Source organism: Pogona vitticeps, chromosome 2, assembly GCF_051106095.1.
Source record: "Pogona vitticeps strain Pit_001003342236 chromosome 2, PviZW2.1, whole genome shotgun sequence".
Classification (NCBI taxonomy): Eukaryota; Metazoa; Chordata; class Lepidosauria; order Squamata; family Agamidae; genus Pogona; species Pogona vitticeps.
This window is the reverse complement of record NC_135784.1, coordinates 240,341,102-240,364,427: the sequence shown is the minus strand read 5'-3', so window position 1 is coordinate 240,364,427 and position 23,326 is coordinate 240,341,102. Positions and strand designations below refer to the sequence as shown.

Here is a 23,326-nt window from a genome sequence, read left to right as displayed (position 1 = left end):
ATACCTTATTTTATCTCTTGTAATTCAGAGCAGTCTCACAGTGGCCATCTGCCCAAATAATTCTGGGACATTCCAGTTCATCAGACATGGATCCTTCAGATTATCTTCTAGTCCAAAGTCTTCAGAAGTGTTCAGAAATGTTAGCTGCTCCCAAATTGTGTGGCCAGAATGCTCACTGGATAAGCTACACTCAAGATGTGAATTGGGTTTCCAGGTTTCAGGGCCTTGGTTGAAGTCATGGAGAATTTTTATACTGGTTCTGGTGTCTATATAGGTAGACAAGTATCAGGGCAAGCAGTTCTGGAAGAGGAGAACATTTGGTTTTTTAAAAATGTGTGAGATGGCTTTAAAACTTGGATGCACATTCCCAGGTGATGCCAGGGCTGACCTGCTCAGCACAAAGAGTTTTGTATGTGTGTTGCTCCAAAAGGCACAAGTTCATGCACCCACTGGCACTCTCCCCTCCCCTCCCCTCACTATTGGTATTTTGGCAGGCTAAAATTAGGCCCCTTCTACCACAAGGAGCAAGGTGAAAATGAACTCTGCAGCCTATGAAAACTACAGTGGTGCCTCGACTTACGAACGTAATTGGTTCCGGCACTGTGGTCATAACTCGAAATGGTCGTAAGTCAAAGCACCATTTCCCATACGAATGCATTGAAATGCAATTAATCCGTTCCGGCTGAAGAAAACAATCACCAAAAAAACCCAAAAAAACCAAAACACTGCAAGCCCCATCGGAAATGCACTTAATCTGTTCCGGCTCAAGGGAAAAAACAAAGAAAAGAAAACAAACTGTGCAAGACCCTTCAGAAACACAAAAAAGCAAAGCAGAAAGCAAACAAACCATGCAAGACCCTTCAGAAATGCAAAAAAAGAGGAAAGCAAAAAGCAAACAAACCGCGCGAGACCCATCAGAAATGGGGAAAAAACAGCAAAAAACAAACAAACCCTGCAGGACTCACCACAGCATAGAAACATAATCTCACCACCCAGCCCAAAACCACACTGCAAACCCCACCCAGAACATTTTTTTTTAAAGGAGAAAGCAGCACCTTACCTTACCAGGCAGTCTGAAACCTCCTCCTATTTCACATATCTAACCGCTGGGACGAAAGCTACAAAGAAGCAGCCTCTTCACCACGAACGGTTAGCAATTTTAATTCCCTGCCTTTTTTCTCTGGCTTTTTCTGGTTATAGCTTGAAGTTCTGGCCACAAGTCAAAGCAAAATTTTGTGGCTGGAGCTGGTCGTAACTTGAAACTGGCGTATGTCAGCTTGTTTGTAAGTCGAGGCACCACTGTACTTGGAGACAAACTGGCTGCAGTGGCACAAAGCCTGGGAAGGAGAAACCCGCCTTTCTCCCCATCCTTGCCTGCACTGCTTTTCTTACATCCCAAGAGACTGTAAATGTCTATCCCGTGAAATCCTAGGAAATGTGATACTGCTGATTTAGCAACCACATGTTTTTCAACAGCTTCCATGGCTGTCATTCTGTTTCCAGGCCCAATGCAAAATGTAGCTGGTTTCAACACTTAAAGTTGAACCTAGGCTATTTGAAGGATCACATTCTGCCATATGAGTCCACCTAGATGTTAAAAGCTTGGGAGGGGAATTTCTCTCAGTCCCAGTACCACTGGAGGAACATGTGGTAAGGACTCCAGATGTAGTTATATGAAGGAGCTGTATAACAGAGCCTAATGGGCAGTGAGCCTGCAACACCCATGAATAACTGGACCTTCCAAGAAGCACTGGACAGGCTGAGACACCCTGAAAGAGAGACCTGTTCCAGGTAAGTGAAATGTAGGCATCCATCTATGAACAGGAACTCCCAATATTTTGGCTGTGGAATTACTGCAGAATTCTGAGAGTTGCATTTTTTTAAAAAAAATGTTGCACACCTCTAATATTAGAAATCCTTGGGATATCAAAACCTGAAGTACGTAGATGATGACGGTTGAATTGCACATGGTGAACAAAACCATCCCCAAAATATTATATCAATCCTCTTGGACATTCAAACCTTCCCATCATTGTACTGATAAGCCGTTGGAGAACAAGCATACAGTGGTACACGAGCAATATAAACTTGTAGATTCAGTGCTTTGAAATGCAGAATTATAAGGTGAGCTCTTCTCCCATTACTAGGGAATCACATCCACATTTCTTTCTAAAAATGTAAAGATGATAGAAGTCCTAGTGCTAGCTAACTGAGGGTACAACTAGACAAGAATGTTGTCCTGGGTTGATTCAGGTCAATTTGAAATTTCGTGGAGCAGTTAAACTGCTGTTGTCATTCACACAGAATGTTTCATTATTCCAGGTAATTTTAGGGGCAAACGTCTACACCATGCATCAGATTACTACGATTCTCATCAGGATCACAAGTCACTTACCCTCCTCTGTCATTAATACTGTCCTCTTCTCTGCCTCTGTTTTTTAAAAAAATGGGCAAGTGACATAGCACTGAATTAATATAACTTGTGATATTGCAGTGCTTATTTTAGCATTACAATAGAAAGGCATGATTTCAATAATGGTTCAGAGGAAAGACAAGAGACACCCCCTTAAAGAATATCTTGCCATTGTAATGACATTCTTTGCCCTGCTGAAGAAAAATGCATCAAATTTAACCATGCTGACTCTGACACAAACTGCAGGGTAAATTGCAATTTAGTTGAACCCTACATTGGAGATGTCAAAGCCATGGCTGTTCCTTTCTAGAGAGTAAAAGAATGATATTTCCTCCTTGGGAGGGCAAGGAAAAGGTCAGAGCAGGGAAAGAACATTCTAACAAACCTGACAAAGTCCTCTCTACTTTGCCCCATGCAAAGATATGTATCTTTTTGAGTGTAAGCTGAGTTGTATCCAGTCATGTCTAACAGTAAAATCACTCTGGGTAGTAGAGTTAAACCTGCTACTTACGGGGGGGGGGGGACTATTAAGGGACTATATAGCTGCTGAATTACTATTTATATGGAGGAGGAAATTTTGGGGGGAGGCCTATAGCTGCACAGTGGCATTTTAAACATAATTCATACACATCATATACTTTGCTACAAGACAGCATTTGGGTCTCTGTACATTAAAATAATACATTTGGGGTACTGGAGAATCACCCTTTCCTTGACAGACATACCCAGACACACATAGTACAGCCCTATATCTACTATGAAAACAGCATTTGGGAAGGTGTCAAATTGCTACAAAAGCATTTAGTCCCAAAGAAAGAGGGAGCCAAGTGAAAAATTAGGGGAACATTATAAGCAAACTGGTGCTTTCTTACTAACCATTGAAAGTTTTGTTTTTACTCACCTTGCTATTGCATTGGCCAAGTTTCTTTTTTAAATATATTTTGTTACAAAAGGATCATAATAAACTAGATTTCTGACTTTGTGATTTCCGGATTATGGTTGCTATTGTTTTGGTCCAGCAGAACTGAAAGCAGCTCACTATGTTTGCAAGTTACTTTCCAACAAAACAAAAATCCAGTCCCCTCCCACCTATCCTGATATCAACAAGCATCTCAAGGCTCTTTTGTGTGCTAAGATATCCAACAGGAACAGGCATCAACAATGACAGAGATAATAAAACATTGCATATTCTGCAAAATGAAAAATACAGGGCTTATGGCTTATTAATTACAATGTGCACCACAAGTCAGCAAGATCCCTGAAGATTTCCCCTGCAATTGCTGTGCAAGTGGTAACATGACCAAACACTAGTAAAGCTGAGATGCATGAGGTTCAACTTAGGTAAAATCCCATTCCTCACTATTCCGTTTTGTGCCTATCATGATGTCTTCCAAAGCCAGAAACAAGGTTGCCTTTGGAACATCTAAAAAAGGAGTACCTGTTGGGTAAAAAGGCCATAGTTGGGTGCAGCTGAAAGGTCCAGACAAGAGAAGGGGAACATGAGCAGGCAAAGAGACACTAGATAACATGTGGGCAACACACATAGACAAATACTCACTAACTCTTCCCCAGAATGTGGAAGTGTTTGATTTTTGGACTACAATTCTCAGGACCCCATGTTGGATAGAGATTATGGGAAATGTCATGCAAAAAGTTGCATTTCCTGTGGGAAACTTCTGCTTAAAGGTTGTAGCTGCATTCTGTTCCAGTGAAGTGCATACACTCCTGGCAGGAAGCGGCAACTGCCAGCAGGTGGGGTAACCCCTTATTCTGCCCTTTCGCTTAGAGGTAGAGTATAAGGTCAAAGGGTTATTTCAGCCAATCCTAGTTGTGATTAGGTAATTAGTATCCTATCTGTCTCTCTCACAACATACTATGTAAATCATGCTAAGTAAATAAAAGAGCTCTCAGGGCGTTGCCAGTAGGCTCTGCTGGCTCAGACATCTGTTGTCGACTCCTTTGTTCTTTTTCTAAATTAGCCTTCTTTTGTTCTGCGATCACCTACAATTTCCAAGTTTTGTTTTTCCTTTCCCCCAACAACCAGATGTTGGCCCGCACAGGCAGAATGGTTTAAAGCAGCCATTCTCAATGGGGGCCATATGGTCCCTGGGATGCCCTGGCATATCTGGAGGGGGCCATAGCCTGGAAGCAATTCTTCACACCACCTTATAAGGTTTGTTATGTGACTTATACAATCCTGATTCGGCCTATATTCTTTCATACTGTGTTTATAGCCATGGCCAAAAAAAAAAAAAAAAAAAAGTTGATAATGTCTAGTTTAAACCTCCCTTTCCTACCACTTAAATTGGATTTCTGGAGGTGTGTAGATTGCCCTACCCACCAGCAAGGACTTGGCAGCTGCTGCCACTGCTAGGATCCCCATCCCTACATGCTGAGAGGTGGCTATTTGAAAGGAAAAGGGTACAGGAACAGTCTGCAGAGATGCAACCCTCAAATCCCCAAACCAATACCTACATCAGCACAAAACAAGTAAATGTTAGAGATGCTTCTAATGGCCAATCGGGGCTGATTTTGTTTGGTATTTTTATTTCTTACTCAAGCAATCTTCCCAAGTGCTGCATAAGTAGAGCTTTTCCTACAATTTCCTCAGATGAGTAGTAGAGATACAGCCACCGTGGGAGTATTTTTAAACCCAACTGCTTTCTGCAAGTCATTTTAATTCTACATCACAAGATAGACATACATGTCTTGAAATGGACATTGATGCTTATAGAGCAAGCCCACACCATGTACATTTGATCCGAGATAAGTACCAGCATGCTTAAAGAATTTCATTCCCATGTATTCATTCCTTTCATGCTTAAAGGAGTTCATTCCTTTGTGTTCTTCAGAATTGTGTGGAGAAGGTCAATGAGGCTACCTGGTTGGAAAAATTGAAGGGACCTAACAGTACAGACCAGTACATCACAATTTCAGAATTTGCTTCAGCTGGTTTATTTAAACATCAAACAAGTAAGTCAGAGGCTGAGGCAAACAAATTAACAAAGAACATTTAATGGCCATTGCCAAACTCAAGGGTTCCTGGTACAACTTCCTTTCACTACAGAGGGACCACATCAGTAATGTCAGATTCAATGTCTCTAATTGTTTGAGTTTGCAATTCCATCGAGAAACACAATGCCCTATGACTGACCCAAGATGGTCCCCCTCAATGGGTAAGCATTGTTAAATTTAATGTGTAATTATGATTGACATTCTATCTTTGTGCACAATGATTCTTATCTGAGGCTAAGAATTCAGAGAGAATACAGAGATTAACAGTCTTATGATATGAAACCTGATTGTATGGTTGCAAATAAATTAATAAAGCAATAACACATTTAATGTAAATTCACTTGCTAGTCTCTATCAAACCTCACCTTGCTGAGTCAGTTTCAGAAGAAAGGATGGGAAAGACCTGTGTAGAAGGTGAATGCAGTGTGCCAACAGTCAGTTTTGATCCAAAGGTTTCCAGAAGCAGCCCAGACAGAGAAGTGCCTGAAGATGAAGAGAGTGCAGTAGATGTGAGGCCCATTTGTCTAAGGGAGAGACACAAGATGAAAATATCACAAGAAAACCACAGCCAGCATTTCAGTGCTAACTGCAAGCAGGGAGAGGCTGGCTGGGAGTAGTAAAGTCTGTGTGTTTGCTACCAGCAGAGCCTTTGTGGTAGACAATGTGAAAGTTTGCCTCTTCTCTCTATTCCATGCTGTTAGTCCAGATTCCTGGAACCTTTCACAAATGAACTACCAACAAGATTACATCTGTCTACTCTCTGTTGTGGAATTGACTGTTCTATCTGGACTGAACAAATGGTTTGACCCACAGACAATACTGACAACCTGTCTGGTGGATAAGGACTGGCTTGAGATGGTGCAGCCCCAGTGGCTGACACCTGACACAGAACTGTACCAGCTAGAGTAAACCTGCTGGCTAGTGTCCTATTGCTACCCTCAGCTAAAGAGCAGACCAACTGAATTAATACCCAAATCCCATAAAGTCTACTGATGGGACTATACAGGCATACCTTGGTTTACAAAATTAATGCCTTCTACGGGACATTACGTAAAGCGAAATATCCGTAAACCGAAGCATGGATTGCCATAGGAATGGGGGGGGTGCTACAAACCTCCAGGCACAATGCATCCTGGGGAAACTTTCTTCACAAAGTGGGAAAAAAACGGGGGGGGGGATAAACCGAGGCATTATTTTCAACAGATTTCCGTTTGTAAACCGAAAATTACGTTAACTGAGGTGTTCGTAAACCGAGGTACTAGTATACATGGTTGTATATTAGATGAGACCAGGTACAGGAAGTGGTTATTAAATCAATAAAACTTTGTTAAGTCAACACATGTACATTCCACTGATCCAATGGGTCTACTATAGATGAGGCTAACAAATGAATTTAGCCCTTTGTTCTTCCCTTACATTACTCCTGGCATGAGTTGCTAGACCACTTTGATTGTTTTCAGATGGATATCTCATTACACAACTGTCAAAAACATTGTGTGGATAATGTTTTTCTCTCCCCCCCCCCCCCATGATAAGGGAACAGGTAAAAGCAGTAGAGGGAAAATAAGAAACAGCTATTGATGAAAATTTGATCGCCTCAACTCCCATGCCACCCCCCATAACATTTTGTGAATGAGACAGGGATGAAGCACAATAAAATTCTTATACAGAAGGCTCTCTAGGCTTTGGCCATGCAACAAGAAGGCCCCATTCCCTATGGTAGAGAGAAGAATATTTAATCCTGGACACAGGCTGTGAAGAAGTTGTGAGTAGGAGAAAAGAGATTGGTCTTTACCCCATTAACTCTGAAAGCCTCTGGAAAAATGTTTTATCCTGCAAACACAGAATTTTAGCAGGTTTGCACCAGCCACCGAACAGAATGAACAGCCTCAGATCCTAGAATACTGGCCGCAGTGGTAGAACCACTACTGCCCCCCCCACTCTCCACAACCACAATGCCTCATTCTCTAACTTAGTGGTTCTCAACCCTGGGTCCCCAGATGTTCTTGGACTAAAACTTCCAGATGCCTTCACCACTAGCTGTACTAGTCAGGATATCTGGGAGTTGTAGTCCAAGAACATCTCGGAACCCAAGGGGGGGGAACCACTGCTCTAGCTGCCATTGCCTCCACCTCCTCACCTTCACAGTACAGCTACAGAGCTGGGAGGCAAGAAGAAATCACTGCTACCGCCATCACCCTTTCCACAGCAGCTATCACTATTGTCGTCATTGGCATCATGGTAGTGAGTAGTGAGGAATGGTACTTTCTCTTCTTGCCTTTGGTAGTAGTAGGAGATGTGCTAGTGCTTCTACCATTTGTAACCTTGTCATGTTTTCTCATGCTTCTTCCCTCTGTTTTTTATCAGGAGAAAAAAAAAGAAGAAGGAATCTACAGAATAGGTGCACAATCCCTTTTGATTGGCAGTGCTAAGAGCTATCAGTATCTATCGACTGGGGGTGCCTCTCCAAGGTGTCTCAGGCTCAAGCTTTATAATTAACAGCTCTGGGCTGAGAAAAACACCTGACAATGGACCTGACAGGACAGACTAGGTAGCTGAAGGAGAGAAGCGTGATCTTTCTCACCACCACACTAAAAAACAACAATAACAACTTTATTTTCCAATCTTCAGTGCTGGCTGAAATTTTCCAGCTTAACCAGAGCATCCTTTTGCAGCCAGCATATGCGGTCAGATGTAAGGAGCTGCCATATACTTCCCCTCACTGGCCTTGAAGGCCTTCCCTAGCACACAGAGAACCATGAAAATCTCCTTCCCTGGCTAGCTAACTGGAAGCTACGATGCCCACAGGGGCAGGGGCATTGCGTTTCTGTTCACAGGTTGCCTTGATGATAATATATTTAAACATTTTCTGATATATCATAATTTATTTTTTCACTACATTTGCTTTAAAAAAAATTGTGAGCTGCCTTCAGTCCCTTTATTGGGAGAAACATGGGCCCTAAATAAAATGACTGGCTGTGTGTTTGGGTGAGGAAAGCTAATACAGTGGATCTGAGAGTTTCAAAAATGCGCCCAAACCTGAAGAACAGAAGCAAAGGAGATCAGAAGCAGCAGCAGCAGCAGGAAGCAATAGGAGGATACAGAGGCACCAGGAATGGTAGCAAGGAAGTAATGACAAGAGCAGGTACATGACACTCCCCTCCCCAATGTAGCTAAAGGAACTGCCATTGGTAGCAATAACAGGCAGCATATGCATCTTGGACCAGAGCATTCACATGGTGCAGGAGTGGAGTCACCTGAGCAAGGCTGTTGGGCTGCCTCTTGTAAGAGCTGAGATTTCTGGGAGGACATCTCCCCAAAGTGAAATCACTCTTGGGCAGAATCCCTTTGGGATCTTCTGTTTAGTGTTGGGTTTGCTGCCTAGCCTCCTTGCTTTCGGCTGACCCATATATGTTCCCACACCCATATAACTCATTTGCAGCACGTAGGACCTTGGTGGGATTGAACGGATTTTCCCTACTTTATCTAGACACCTAGAGATCCTTTACAATTACAATCCTTCCTAGGCTCATCCAGCTTCTACCCAGGAGCTGTTGATCAGTGTCTGAGACGAAATTGCTCAAGACCTCATTGATGCTAGCTTTTTGGGGTCGCTGAGGACTGTGGAGCTAGTGTCAACCTCTCACAGGGACTGCTTTGGCAGTCAACAGGCAAGGGTTCCTCTGCACCTCAGCCAGATCCAGTCTAGGGGAAGTGAGTTTGCACTCCCAATTACTCCTCTTAAGGGGGTCCCTTAAAGATCTTCAAAATGAAGGCTCAACTCTGGATTTGTTGGATCTACTTCATCCACAGGTGGTGGGGAACCACGCAGTGGCTGGCACCCATGTGGGATCCAACATCATCCTAGGTCTCTCCCAGCATGCAGGTTGGGGCAGTGGTTCCTCAATTAGTAAGCATGCCAGCCATTTCCTGGTCCATCGCCTGTGCTGCCCCACGTTTCTTCAGCTGTGATCAATAAAATTACAGCCTTTATTTTCCAATAGACATGTAAGGTATCCTTGTTTGTCCTCTCCTGGTGTTTTCTCACAGGTCAGCCTGTGAGAAAACAGGGCAGCAAAATTTTTATCATTTAGACTAATACTTGCTACCTTCTTAATGCAAAAATGAGAAAACTTTCTAGCTGCTTTTGTTTGTTTCCCTTTCAGTGTTTTGCATGCACCATCTCAACTCCTTGCTCTTGCTCTCCCTCTCTCATTAAGATGCTTAATATCATCCAGGAAAGAGCTTGACCTTGCACTCAACTGTCATGCATCTTGCCAGCTGCCATTTCTTGTTTGCGCTAATAAGCAAAACACGAATAATGGATTTTAAATATATGTTTCATGTTCCTAAGGGTCAGAACAGAGACCATGGCCTTCTGAACAAGATCCTCACTGCTTAAGAGGCCACACACAGAGACACTCTACTTAATTGTGAAATAAGGGCCTGGTGATAGGGAAGAGATGGTTGGGAGACACCACAGCTAAACAACTGACAAACACAGAAATGGCTTATATTTTCTGGTTAGGGCAAATTATCAATGTGGACAACATTTCATCTCTGTGTTTTCTTCTCCAATGCATATATTAACAACTATACATGGAAAACAAATGCTGCTTTGTGGCAAATGAATTATGTAAATTCAATTTATAGCATTAATATGGACTTGTAAATTTAATCCACTCAGACATAAAAAGGGTTTTCGTGCAATGAATATTTCCAAGGCAGTTTAATACATTTAAAATAAACACTGAGCAGCTGACAAGGAAGGGGGGGAAGCATGCTCTCCACATCACAAAAGCTGCTTTAAAACAATCATTTAAGTGTCTAATGAATATTTACTACCTTGGGATCTTAACTCCTAAGTAAATGTAGCTTTTAAAATCCTCATTGTGCAGACTATACAGGTGGCAGATATTGATGGCTGCACATCACAAGCGTGCATCCTGGAAATGTATTAGGGAAATAAGTTCAACTACATTTAAAAGGGATTTTTAATAGAGCATGAACAAAACATTGCAAATCTTTCGGGAGCAAAACACAGACAATGGATATTCAGGCAACAACAAATCTTGGAATACAGCGCGTTTTTATGTTTATGATGTCTGCTTCATAATCAACTTATCAAGCTGAACTTCTCTCTCTCTCTCTCTCTCTCTCTCTCTCTCTCATACACTTTCGGCAGTCATACTTTTATGCTGTGCACCCTGTTCTATTCTAAACACAGGATTCCAGTTGAAGATGCTCATGCTTGAGAAAGTCTTGAGTATGCAGCAGGATGTGTCCCCAAATATCTAAGTCTCTTAAGAACTTCAGACACATGTACACAAACATTTGATCCAGCAAATCAGTGATATATTTTTTTTTAAAAAGTGCAGTCGGATTTTTCTCTGTTGTTGTCAAAGTGTTAAATCTATCATTAGTCCTACTTAGAGTAGGTCATTTGAAATAAATGATATTTAAAACCGTTCTGATTAACACATATTATTTCTTTCAATGCATATACTCTAGGTAGGATTAGTGCTGAACTTAGACTAAAACCTCATATTGATTAACACTGGCAAAAAAGCAAGATAAACAGACTATTTTATCTCTTTGCTGGGAATCATACTTCTTTTTTCTAGATATGGAGGGCTGGGATTAGTCTACTTGTCATCCATACCAGTTTCATAGATGTTCACTCATGAATCTCTTTTGTCCCCTTTCCATATCAGTCTACCATTTTTTCCCTTTAAAATCTGTGAAAGAAAAAAATGACTGAAATCTTGTTCCATATGCCCTAAAAGGCTGAAGACATTATCAACCAAATCAATTTTTCAGCAATATGATTTCGGTTAAAAAAAGGGCAGGAAAGGAGGGAGGGAGGGAACAATGGGGAAAAGAGGAAAGAAAGAAGGCACACAGACCCCCTCAGACAAAGGTTTGTGCTTTTAAGCACAAAAAGAGAAGGGGGGGGAGAGAAGACAATGGGGGGGGAAGAGAGTTTGGAGTTTAAAACACATGCTAAACCCACACATTTTACACCAAGACATTTTAAACCAAACCAAGCAACCAAACTCCATTTTAGAGCACACCAGCCAGCACAGACCCTTGCAAAAAAATTTCTGATTTTAAAACCAAAAGACTAAAATCCATTTTAGAGCCCACCAGCCAGCACAGACCCTTGCAGAAAGGGTCTGCAAGACCCATCAGAGCACAAAAAGATAACCCCTCCACCTAGCCCAAATCCAAAAATTATTTTTTTTAAAAAAAAGCAAAAAATAAAAAAATAAAAAAAATACCAGTGCGTACAGTACAGTACAGTACCAGGCAGTCTGAAGTCTCTCTCCCTATCCACACTTTCTAATCGCTGGGGCAAGTGAGGTAGCACACAAGCAGCCTCTTTGCTGGCTGATGGTTAACTGAAGGTTCAAATTTCCTGCTTTCCCCACCGTCCCCGCATTTTTTCCCATTCGTAAGTCGAAGCTCCGGTCACAAGTCAAAGCAAAATTTTGCATCCAGAGCTGTTTGTAAATCGAAATGTTTGTAGGTAGGGGAGTCCATAAGTCAAAGCACCACTGTACTTATAAAGTCACAGTGTGCATTCAGGTAATGGAACAAGAAGCAACCCACTAACATGAAAGCATGGAAACCTCTTGACATTACTGAGTTGAAGACATACATGGACCTACTCCTGGTGGGAATGTATCATTGACAATATGATAACTTGGAAGAACTCTTACATCAAATGTGTCTCAGTGTGTTAGGGTGCTGCTATTTCAGAGCAGTGATGAACTTGGAGAGGATTTTTGCACTTGTAAGGTACTTGGTGTTCAACAAGGAAACATGAGTAACAGAGAACCACTGGTAAACTAGCTGTTTGCTTTGAAAGTGGTGCACCCAAAAGCTGTCAATGGCTGCCAGTATATGCCAAGTAAATTAGGCAAATATGCCAGTATATGCCAAGTAAATTAGGCAAAGTGGTGTTTTTGTGATGCTAACACACCATATTATCTGAAGGAAAACACTTTCTCAGGAGAAATCTGGCTATCACAGGAAGCCTGGCTTATTTTCACAGTGTGGTGACAAAACTGACTGAAACATATTTCCACACTGAATGAACTGTGGTGGAAGATCCTTTTCTCCAAAGATTTGCAAACCAAAAACCTATCATATGCTGATATCATTCAACAGAAAAAGCCACACATCTCCAACTGTTATCTCTGCACCAGAGAAATAGATGAGAAAACCGACAGAAAGTGCACTGGGTGTGGGAAATTTGCTTGCATTGACCACTGCAGCATTAAAGTGACGTGTTTTGTCTGTCTGTAGGATGCCCGACAGAAAGAATGGACCTCTTTATGGGATACTTCCCATATGTTTAGCACAGTGGGACCCACTAAGTTCCTGTAGACTATTTTTTAAAATTCAAACAGCCTTCAAATGTGGCATCAGCAATGGAGGGAGAGTTGTGTTTTTCTTCACCCACAGGGACATAGGTGCTATCCATTAGGCACTTCTGTCTTGCAACCACATGCCACTCAGCACTCAACAGCAGCAATGGACATTCAAATAGCAGCAATTTCTCTGAAACAAGACATGGTACTTTGAATATTGGAACAAATGTAGATTCCCTGGAGTGTAAACACTGTCTTGATCAAAGCCACAACTGTACAATTATGGCATATACTGAAAGTGCCTGAAATGAACCACATTATACCCTATAAAAGCAATCATACATAGTTTGAAGGGGGGTTTAAAGCAATTAGCATGAACGCTCTGTGTTGTGATCTCCTCATCTTCTACAATTCAAACATATTTTGTCCTTTTTACCATACCTACAGCATAATTTGCAACATAATAAGTATTTCACTTTCCTAGGAGGCTAAAGCAATCGAAGTCGGTCTCTCTTAGATTACCAAAATCTGCGTTATCACTAGGAGAAGCAGAAAGGTAAAATGTAGCAGAATGCAATTCTTCTGGGACAAGCCATAATTAGAAACGAATTAGGTGGAGACACTCTATTTATAGCTGATAGTAGGTAAGGTTTGTATTTGTCTTCAACGTTGAGAAGGCCATCTATCAGCTTCAACTTCTCAAAGTGTTGAACAAAAGTAACAGATCACACTTCCCCCTTTAAATGTAACTTTAGAGTGCTCCTGTGTCTTAAAAGGCTTCCAGTTGAATTGTGCCTGAGTATAGAAGACAAGATTTTTTTTTTTTACCCATGTGAGTACTTGGCCATCAGGAGGTAATGACAGTAATTTCAAATCCCTCCTTTCTTGATAGTCACTACTAATTTTCATATCACTCTTAAATGGGGCAAGGAAAATATTTGAGATACCAAAGCCTTCTCAGCAACATGCCTTGTACCAATGGTGTGTGGTGTGCCTATTACTAGGGTTTTGGATCCAGACCCATGACTGCACCAAACTGATTCCTGAGTGGAAGAGGAATATCACATGGTTCAGGTGTCGCCTTGTGCTGCTACCTGGTGCCAGTGCTGAAGGAACTATCAGGTTGGCAGCAAGAGGGTGTTTTTATATCACAAGCATGTTGCAGTTTTTTGAAGTAGAAGTAACTCTTTTGATTGCTTCAAGACATTTAATTTTTTTAAAAAAGTGTAACAGTAACTTCTTAGAACTATAATGGTAAATGATTACATTTCAAAAGTAATTATTCAAGGTCTAGAATGGTCCATGAATATCAAAAAGTCCTGACATTTTGACCTTTTGAGCTCTGGTTCTATAGAGGTGAATTAAAAAAAAACCTCAGGTAGCTATTTGTATTCTCTTCTTTGTTCTTTCTACAGGGCTCTAGTTATCTATTCCCACCATCCATCCACCATTTTTCTCTTGGTACAGTGTTTTCTTTCCCCATGACTTCCCACTCCTTTTCATCCCTCCTAAAAACATTGTTTATTTTTTGCTTTATTCCAGCAGCAGAGTTTTAAGTGCATGATATTAGCCTCCTCATTGAAACCTGTCAGTTAATCCTCAAAATAAACAAAAAGGTCCACAGAGGATTTTTATTTACATACTTCTTAGGAATTTGTTTAAGAAAAGAGGGTTCCTATGAAAAGAAGGAAGAGGTGTTTGAAATACAAATACCATAACTTCCATGCTCCTTCTGCACCAAGTGCTATTTGTTAAGAAGAGCCCTCTTCTCTTTGTGCTTGACTGTCTACCGATGTCAGCAATGTTTACATACATAGGCTGTTATAATTATGATCTCCTTTGTGAAGCTTATTCCTGGTCAACTTTTATAAAAAGCAAACAGGGAGCTTACTTTGATATCACCTTGAATAATTATCTCCTGCCATTTCCCATCCTTCACATTTCCAAGATGAAGGGAAGCCCTGTTCACCTAACAGATGGGAAGATTTCTGTTGTGGGACCTGTCCCTTTCCACATGTTCAGAAAAGGCAGTAAATAAAAGGAAAACCAAAAACAACTCCAAGCCATAGGATTGCCTTTCCCCTTCCTAAACAGGGGGACCTTCTGGCAAGTGAACCAAGCAGATGGGCAGTGAACAGGCTGTGTTATATCTAAGGGGGACCTAATCTTTAATAAATCTCAAGGAAAAGAGTTACAGTACACATTAAAAGCAAAAAATTAATGGAAGTTAGAAAAATCATAGAAACAGCTCTCTAGGCACAACATTTTTTAAAACGGTACAAGAAGAAGAAAACACAATACAGACATGTTGTATAATCAGCACCTCAAGAAACCTGATTGACTGATATCCAGTCTTTCCTGGTATATAGGCTGCTGCATAATGACACAGATGAACCTGTTATCACGACACCCCCTTATTGCACCTGCAGAGAGATTGTGGCTAAGAGACTATGGCCCATTGCCCCAAACCACCCAACTCATCCATGCTGGGTTTATGCTGTGAATGAGGCAGCTTGCAGGTCATGCTCTAAAACTCAGTGCCTTACAAGCTGTCAATAAATGGCTGTCTTATTCCTCTACATATTAAAAAAACAAAAGCAAAAATAAAAACAAAATTATTGCGGCACCATAAAGACTATTAAATCAGTGGGAGCTTTCATGGATTACTATCTGCTTCCTCAGACATGCCCTCCTTCCTTCAAGTTTCACTTCACTCTCTATGGAAAATATGCTACCCACAAGAAAATGAACAAACAACACATATTGTTACACTTCCCATCTATCAAGTTGGCTTCAGGCAACACATACCTAGAATGATCTCACCCCACATTTTTAGTCCTGATCTCAGAGAGCATTCCACTGTTTATTCAGTCTAAAGTGTGCTCAAAAGGTTAAAAACATGTTTCTAACATTCTGGTTTACATGTCAGATTTTTCGAAACCTAAAGGATAATACAAAAGTCTGAAAGTTCAGATGATAATCAGCCCATTAATATTTCCATAGAGCTCATTAAAATGGCAGTGCATTGTTATGGAGCTAATAATACAACACTCTTCCCTCTCCCTCTCCCTCTCACACATACACTTTCTCTCTGTGTGTCTTCCTCCCCCTTCCACAAATCTCCCCTTTACAAAAGGTTATAGATTTATGGGAGCCAGCTTTGGTCACCATTAAATCAATCTCACCTCACATCCTTTCAAAAGTGTGAAATGAATTTTGAGTGATACTGATTACAGTGACTGTAGCCTGGCTCTAGTTAAACCTAATTACAATTTCATGCCGTATTGCACTCCATTATTGTTTCCAGGTAATGCGGCCTCTCTCTCTCTCTCTCTCTCTCTCTCTCTTAAGCAACAGCCTTTACAGAGACAGATACTTGTTAATGAATAGAAAGTTTGGGGAGGGGATAGGGAGTGATACAGTCTCAAATGACCTCTTTTGCATTGTAAAAAGATATGGGGAGTGATAAATACACTAGGATGTGCTATTATCCATTATTCAGTCGTACAATTAGTGAACACCTGGCGTTGGGAAAGGAAGACAGCTATTTGTTTCCCTTCTGAATTAATGTTGATTGCCCAAAAGACCCCACAGAGCATTTCAATTTCCCCTTGTTGGGGGTGGGCTAGGAGGAGTAGGGCCCACGACCAAACAACAACAAAAACAGGCAACTTAATATGCAAATATTTTACAGACTGGATTTTATAAAGATTCTGGTTTGGATATATTCATGAATTAAACAAAAAGAGAGTAATACTAGATATGGAATGTCATTGTGATTCAAGAGGGCAGAGATTACTCAGATATAAACATCTAAATGAGAAGATTATTCCTAGGTATTCTCAACAACAAAAGAAACATATGAAGATATGAATAGAAAAAACTGCCTGACAATGGAGTCTGCCCACAGGTCAAATTCAATATAGCCTTCAGTGATTGGTACAGGCTCTTCAGAGCTTCAGCCTCAGACTTTCATAGGCTGCCAGGAAGAGAGTTGCCATAGGGATAAAGGTGCCCCATTTCCCCCCCCACACACACACTTTTTTTAAAGCAAAACATGGGATCTGAGTGCAAAGCCGGTTTCTTTCTATTGCTTGAAGATAGGCTCAGTGCCCTCCAGCAAATGATTTATCTTTCCCATTTTCCTCCTGTGCGCTTTATATGAGCAACTTATATTTTTGTTGTTGTTAAGTTTCTTAATATGAAGTATGTAATGAATTCTGTAATGGCAGTATATATTTGGCTATATTTATATTGACTTATTGGTATATGTGGTTCTTTTTGGAGTGGGGGATATTTTACATATATTGCAATGTTATGCTGTACTCTATGTGTTATGATATGTTCATGTTGTACTCTTTAATTATAGTAACTGATAATGTATTTGTTTTCTTAAATTGCTCTGCATACAATGTCTTGTGGAAAATGCAGTACACAGAAAATTACCTACAGTTTGTATGATGTACCAATTCTAGAAGTTAAGACCTAAACTAGAACTGCAATCAGTTCTAAAGTTCAGCATTTAGAATGACAGTACAAAAATTGTGCCTTTAAATAGAAGCCAAACATCCAGGCAGTTATGTTTATCCATCTCTCTCTCTCTCTCCCCTCATATACTGTATACACATTTTTCTATGTATACATGTGTGTGAGTACACACATGCACACAGACACAATTTATAATCTCTTTTCTCTCCAGCTGCTGTGAAGATTGTACCTAATCTCCGAGGCAAAATGTTAATGTTTCTGTTAATGTTTCTCCCAGTTCTTTAATCTGAAGTAGGAAATGTTTTCTCCTTCTTGGATGCACATCTTAGCATGATGAAGCGGTTTGACTGTGTCAGAGAAGCAAAGAGCAGTGCCGACAGGAGGCTAGATTCCATTATGAGCCTGGACTCCCAGCAAGGTCACCCAGGGTCACCCAAGGTGGAGTAGTCACAGATGAGGCACCAGACACAAATTTGTCCACCCTTTTAAGGAGTAATGGCCACATCAGCAGAAAGGAGATGCCAAGGAGTACAGCCACTATAGGACCATTGCTCTAACTTCCTATGCAAGCAAAGAGATGCTCAAGGCATTGCAACAAATATTTTTTCCTTATGTGGAGCAAGAAATGCATGATGTTCAAGCTGGATTTCAAAAAGGAAGAGGTGCTTAAGATCATATTGCAAATATCCTCTGGCTACTGGAGCTCATCAAAGAATATCTGTGCTTTATAGATCATAGCAAAGTGTGTGGGTCATGAGAAGCCTATGGACTGTTCTGAAAGAAATGAGTATATTTCAGGACTTCATTGTCCTGATATATAACCTGTATTTGGGACAAGAAGCTACTGCTAGGACAGAATATGGAGAGACAGAATGGTTTCCTATAGGCAAAGGTGTCAGACAAGGGAACATTTTATCCACTTACCTGTTCAATCCGTATGCAGAACATATCATACAGAAAGGATGGATTAGATTCATATGAAGGAGGAGTGAAAATTGGTGGAAGAAACATCAATAATTTATGCAGATCTTACTGGCAGAAAGTAACAATGACTTGAAACAACTTATGGAGAAAGTGCAAGAAAGGACTGCAGAACTGCAGTTGAACATGGAAGGCAAAAATCAAGACCATAGAAGAATTATACAACTTTAACGCTGACAATAAAGACATTTAAATTGTAAGAGATTTTGTTCAATCTTCAATCCAAATAGAGACTGCAGCCAAGAAATCAGAAGACTGAGATTTGGAGGGGCAGTAGTGAGGGAATTAGAAGAGATAATCAAATGTAAGGTTGTTTCACATGAGATCAAGAGTAATACTGTATCATCCATATTCTTGTATTCCTGATTACTATGCATCAGTGTGAAAGCTGGACAGTGAAGAAAGCTGACAGGGAAAAAAAGAGATTTGTTTGAAATATGGTGCTGGAACAGAGCAGCGTCCTAGGATGAAGCTTGAAGTATTTCTGGAGGCAAAAATGATGAAACTGAGGATGTTCTACTTCGAGCACATCATGAGAAGGCAAGATTCTATAATGCTGGGCGAAGTCAAAGCCAGAAGGAAAAGAGGAAAACCAAATATGAGATGGATTAATCAGGGAAACAACGGCCATGGATGTGCAGATGCTGAGTGGGGCTGCTGAGGACAGGACTTTCTGAAAATCTCTCATTCAAAGGGTTGCCTGAGGCAACCTGGTGGCACATAACAACAGGATATGTTTTATTTCTGAAAAAATGTCCCAGCTGATAACATCAGTCATACATGGCATAACTTACAGAAACATTATTTCTATTGCAGAGTTTTGAATTTTAGTTAAACCCTCTAGCTGTGCATCAGAAGTGCAGGGATTCACAGAGCAGAATTAGCTTCAAGTTCCCCAGTTTAGTCTACCCCTTTTAGCACTGAACTTAGTGGAATCTAGTTGATTAGCTGACTGTGTGCCATCAAATCAATTCCAACCTGTGGTGATTGTTACCAGGGCTTCCTAAGTATAAAGTTCTCAGAAATGGTTTATTAGTCTCTTCTGCTGGTGGTGCTCTGGGACTCAGCAGCTTGCTCAAGTCTACACTGGCTGGCTCTTCTCTCAGGAAGCGTCTTGAGGAATCAATCCCCTGACCAGGTACAGTGGGATCTTAATCCGTATTGGAAGGTGGTTCTCAAGTTGAAAAGTTCTTATGTTGAATCTGCATTTCCCATAGGAATGCATTGAAAACCATTTAATCCGTATCTGCTCTTTTCTGTCCATAGAAACTACAGTATTACGCCTTAGTAAACTTATGCAGCCAGGTAGCTGAATCTAAGAGGAGTTCAAAGGTTTCCAAAGACTAGAGCTGGCCCTTTAAAATAAATTGAACTTTCCTTACTTGTAATTTACAAATATTTTTCATTCCAACATACTACTTTAATAGAGAGTCAAGGCTGATATTGTATTTAGCCCTGTGTCTTGCATAGCTCTTGTTGGAAAGAGGCAAAACAATTCTTGTCTAACTTCCTAATTGACGTGTTCTATATTTTCCATGGTAAACTTCTTGGTCTCCTATGTAACAACAATGTGATAATGATCACGTGTCACCAAGTCAATTCTGACTTAAGACGACCCTTTTCAAGGTTTTCCAGGCAGAAAATACTCAGAAGTGGTTTACCATTCCCTTCTTCAAGCAAAAGCAAAAACAGAACAGAACACATTTTCAAGCTAAGGGTTTCACTTTATACATTTATGAAGCAATAAATAACAGGGAAACTGAGTCTCCAAATCTATCCATAGAAATACCTTTGTGAAGTGGAGATGAAATCAGGAGGTCTAATTCTGCAAAACTAGGTTCCATGTCCTCAGCTTGAATTAATAATATGAATAGAAGATTTTTGCATGGACAAGTTCTCTATTTATAATGCTAAATATACTCTCTGTTGCATACCCGGCTAGTTCTTGACTCCCGTTAGTATCATAAAGTTAAAAAAAAAAACTGAGCAAACTGAATTAAAATATTTCTTTTAATGCTAAAGTCAGTCCTGTGAGTGCATGAGGGAAACACAGAGAGAGGGGGGGAGGGAGGGAGAGGGATTTGATTCTTTGTCTTGCAGGTAATGTCATGATTCATCTATACGCAATTCATTCTTGTTGTTACACAGTTGCTATGGGAACAGTTTTCTTTCAAGTAGCAAGTAAATTGCTGAGAAGTACATCTCATTTTGATTATACAAACAGCACACAAGTAAATACCCTGTTTTCACAGGCAGAAACATTTCATTTATCCTACGTTATCTTCAAAATTAGTTATTCAATAAATGCCTAGAATTTGCAATCTGCTTGTGTTTTTCAGGTTTTTATTTTATTCTTATTTTTAAAAAGTATTTCTTCATAAATTCATCACTTAGTCCAAAGCTGATCTCATACATGTGGGACTATCTAAAGCAGTGGCTTTTACATAGAACAAATCTTCTCACATTTCAAAGCCAAAGTGAAAGGAAAAAGGGTGTTAGGTTTTTGCTTCTTAAACCATTCATCAGCTGCCTCAAGTTCCTCTATAGGGGCAAGGGTGAGGAAGACATAAAAGAAAATAAAAACATGTTTTGTAAAAAAAAACATTGAAAATTTTTGGGTGTCCATTTTATCCAACAACTTTAAAAAGTTGAGCAAAGAGATTAAAGTTGCAATCCTGTCACTGATTAATCTGAAAGGCCCTGTGATGCAGAGAGGTGTTACTCTGCTTGCACAGAAGGAAGAGGCCCACTGGCTGAGTGGTGGTCTTGAGGGACACCTGTGGAAAGGCACCATCGTGTCCTCTGGCAAATAATTGCTAGCATGCTTGGAAAATTGTGACAGCTGGAGCTGGCAGGAAAGGTGCAGAGATAGGTTTTGTAAAACACTGAGGAGACTTCCCCCTCTCCTTGACATGTGTAAGGAGTGTGGACCAAAGGTTCTATTTGGCGCCCCTGGGGGTGACAGAAACCACTCGGATATCTAAGGACTGGACTGTGGACCGGAGAGCTCTGGGAAGAGTGTCTCTTGCCTGGAGGGAAATGGAACCACTCCAGGGCACATCTGAGGTAGGCCTGCCATACTCATGAGAGCCACAGGTGGAATAAGGTTGTGGGAGACCAAACAGGTGGATCAAACCACTATTTCTTGCTGGTCTCCATCCCACTTAGCCTTTCTATAGCCTCCTGTCCGTGGAGAGCCTTGGAAAGTGCACAGATGTCTAGTGGTTAATGTGCACTGAAGTAAGAGAAGGTCTGATGCTGCATGATACATACGATTAGAACATGGAATGTGAGATGTATGGATCAAGGCAAGCTCAAAACCATGATGTTTTGTTTATGTAAAACATGGCTGTTGTATTGTCTGTTGTTATTTGAACCGCCGTGCCAGTTATGATCGGGAGGAATATTCAATAGTCTTTGAAGATGGCAAGGAGTTCCAGGCTGTTGATGTGGAGACGCCTCTCCCTCGGTGACCAGGTTGCATGCACTTGAAGGTGTTCGCAGTGGGCTCCCCATCCCACAGGGCTGGCATCGGTGGTTATTCATGAGGTGAGTAAGAGTGGTGCAAATGGGTGACCCAGGAAGAGGTTGGTCAGATCGGTCCACCAGAGAAATTGTTTCACCCACTCACAAGTGATTCGAAGACGTTTGTTGGGTGAGTCCACTAGAGAATCGGACAGTGACAGGTACCAGGCCTGTAACAATCTCATTTTCAGCCTGGCATGTGGGATTACAGACGTTGTTGAGGCCATGAGCCCCAACATTTTCTGTGTGTGATGAATCATTGCATACCTCAGAGGCTGGAATTGTTGGATTAAAGAGTGTATTTTGACTGCACAGTCTTGAGGGAGGAATGCTCTGGTCTGCTGGGAGTCTAGTACTGCACCTATGTAGCTTACAGTTTTTGATGGAATGACTATGGACTTCTTGTGATTGACCTGGAGCCCCAGGTCTGCTAGAAGGGTCAACGTGACCAAGGTATGGCAGATGACTTGTTCTTCTGAGTGTACCATGAGGAGCCAGTCGTTGATGTATGGGTACACCGCTATCCCTTGTGTGCTAAGGAAAGCTGCCACGGGTGGCATACATTTTGTGAATACCTGAGGGGCTGTGGAGAGTCCGAATAGCAAGGCGGTAAACGCAAAAGAAGCGCCTCCAAGAGTGAAATGAAGGTACTTGTGATGATCGCGCCTGATAAAACTATGGAAATAAGCGTCACTTAAATCTATTACTGGAAACCAGTCTCTGCGTTGGATCACTGGGAGGATATGCTCCAAAGTCACCATACGAAAGCGGTGGTACGCGATGAAGGAATTTAAGTCCCTTTGGTCTAGAATGGGATGGAGAAGAAACCTGGGTTGAGTGGATCTGGAGTGATAGGCAAGATGGCTGTTTTTTTTTAACAAGAGTCTTATTTCTTTCTTGAGGACGGCAGAAGGAGGGGTGGAAATGACACGAGGTGGAGGAGTATCCATGAAGTCTATGGCATAGCCGTGTGCAATAATGGCAAGCACCCATGCGTCTGTGGTAATGAGAGTCCAGTTGCGTAAAATGTATGAAGGGTGGGAAGGTTGGAATTGGTTTGATGGCACAGTCAGCTAATCAACAGTCAGCTAATCAACTAGATTCCACTAAGTTCAGTGCTAAAAGGGGTAGACTAAACTGGGGAACTTGAAGCTAATTCTGCTCTGTAGGACAAATGTATGAAGGGTGGGAGAAATGTATGAATGAGGGACTGCAGGAATGAGAGAGTCAAAGGCTCTGCTTGGGTTTCCTTTCAGATTTCCTGAAGGATTGGCGAGGACGATGGCATTGGTCCTGGTGACAAGGCTGATATGAGGTAGGTTGTTGTGGGAAATACCTCTCCTTTCCTGAGTACGATTTGAGGACTGGTATGGGTATTGATGTTTCCATTGATACTATTGTGGTCTGTAATAGGGTTGTACATTATATGAACGGGCTGTCTTTTTCATCTTCTATAGGGTCTCCAGGATGTCATCAGTTTTGGAGTCAAAAAGACCCACACCGTCAAAAAGTAAATCTTCTATGCACA

General features: G+C 41.1%; 2 long non-coding RNA genes across 2 annotated transcripts in view; one reads left to right on the top strand and one right to left on the bottom strand.

The window, feature by feature from the left end:
• LOC144586953 (uncharacterized) overlaps positions 1-20,336 on the bottom strand; it is a 25,086-nt gene extending 4,750 nt beyond the window's left edge. Inside the window, exons 1-2 of the long non-coding RNA XR_013542051.1 lie at positions 20,063-20,336; positions 5,794-5,911 (exon numbers count right to left, since the gene is read on the bottom strand). This is a non-coding gene — a long non-coding RNA (uncharacterized LOC144586953). The remainder of the gene's footprint in view (positions 1-5,793; positions 5,912-20,062) is intronic.
• On the top strand, positions 19,323-23,326 carry LOC140704876 (uncharacterized). Its single transcript, XR_012084353.2, has 3 exons — positions 19,323-19,411; positions 23,055-23,113; positions 23,256-23,326. It is a non-coding gene; the product is annotated as an uncharacterized LOC140704876 (long non-coding RNA).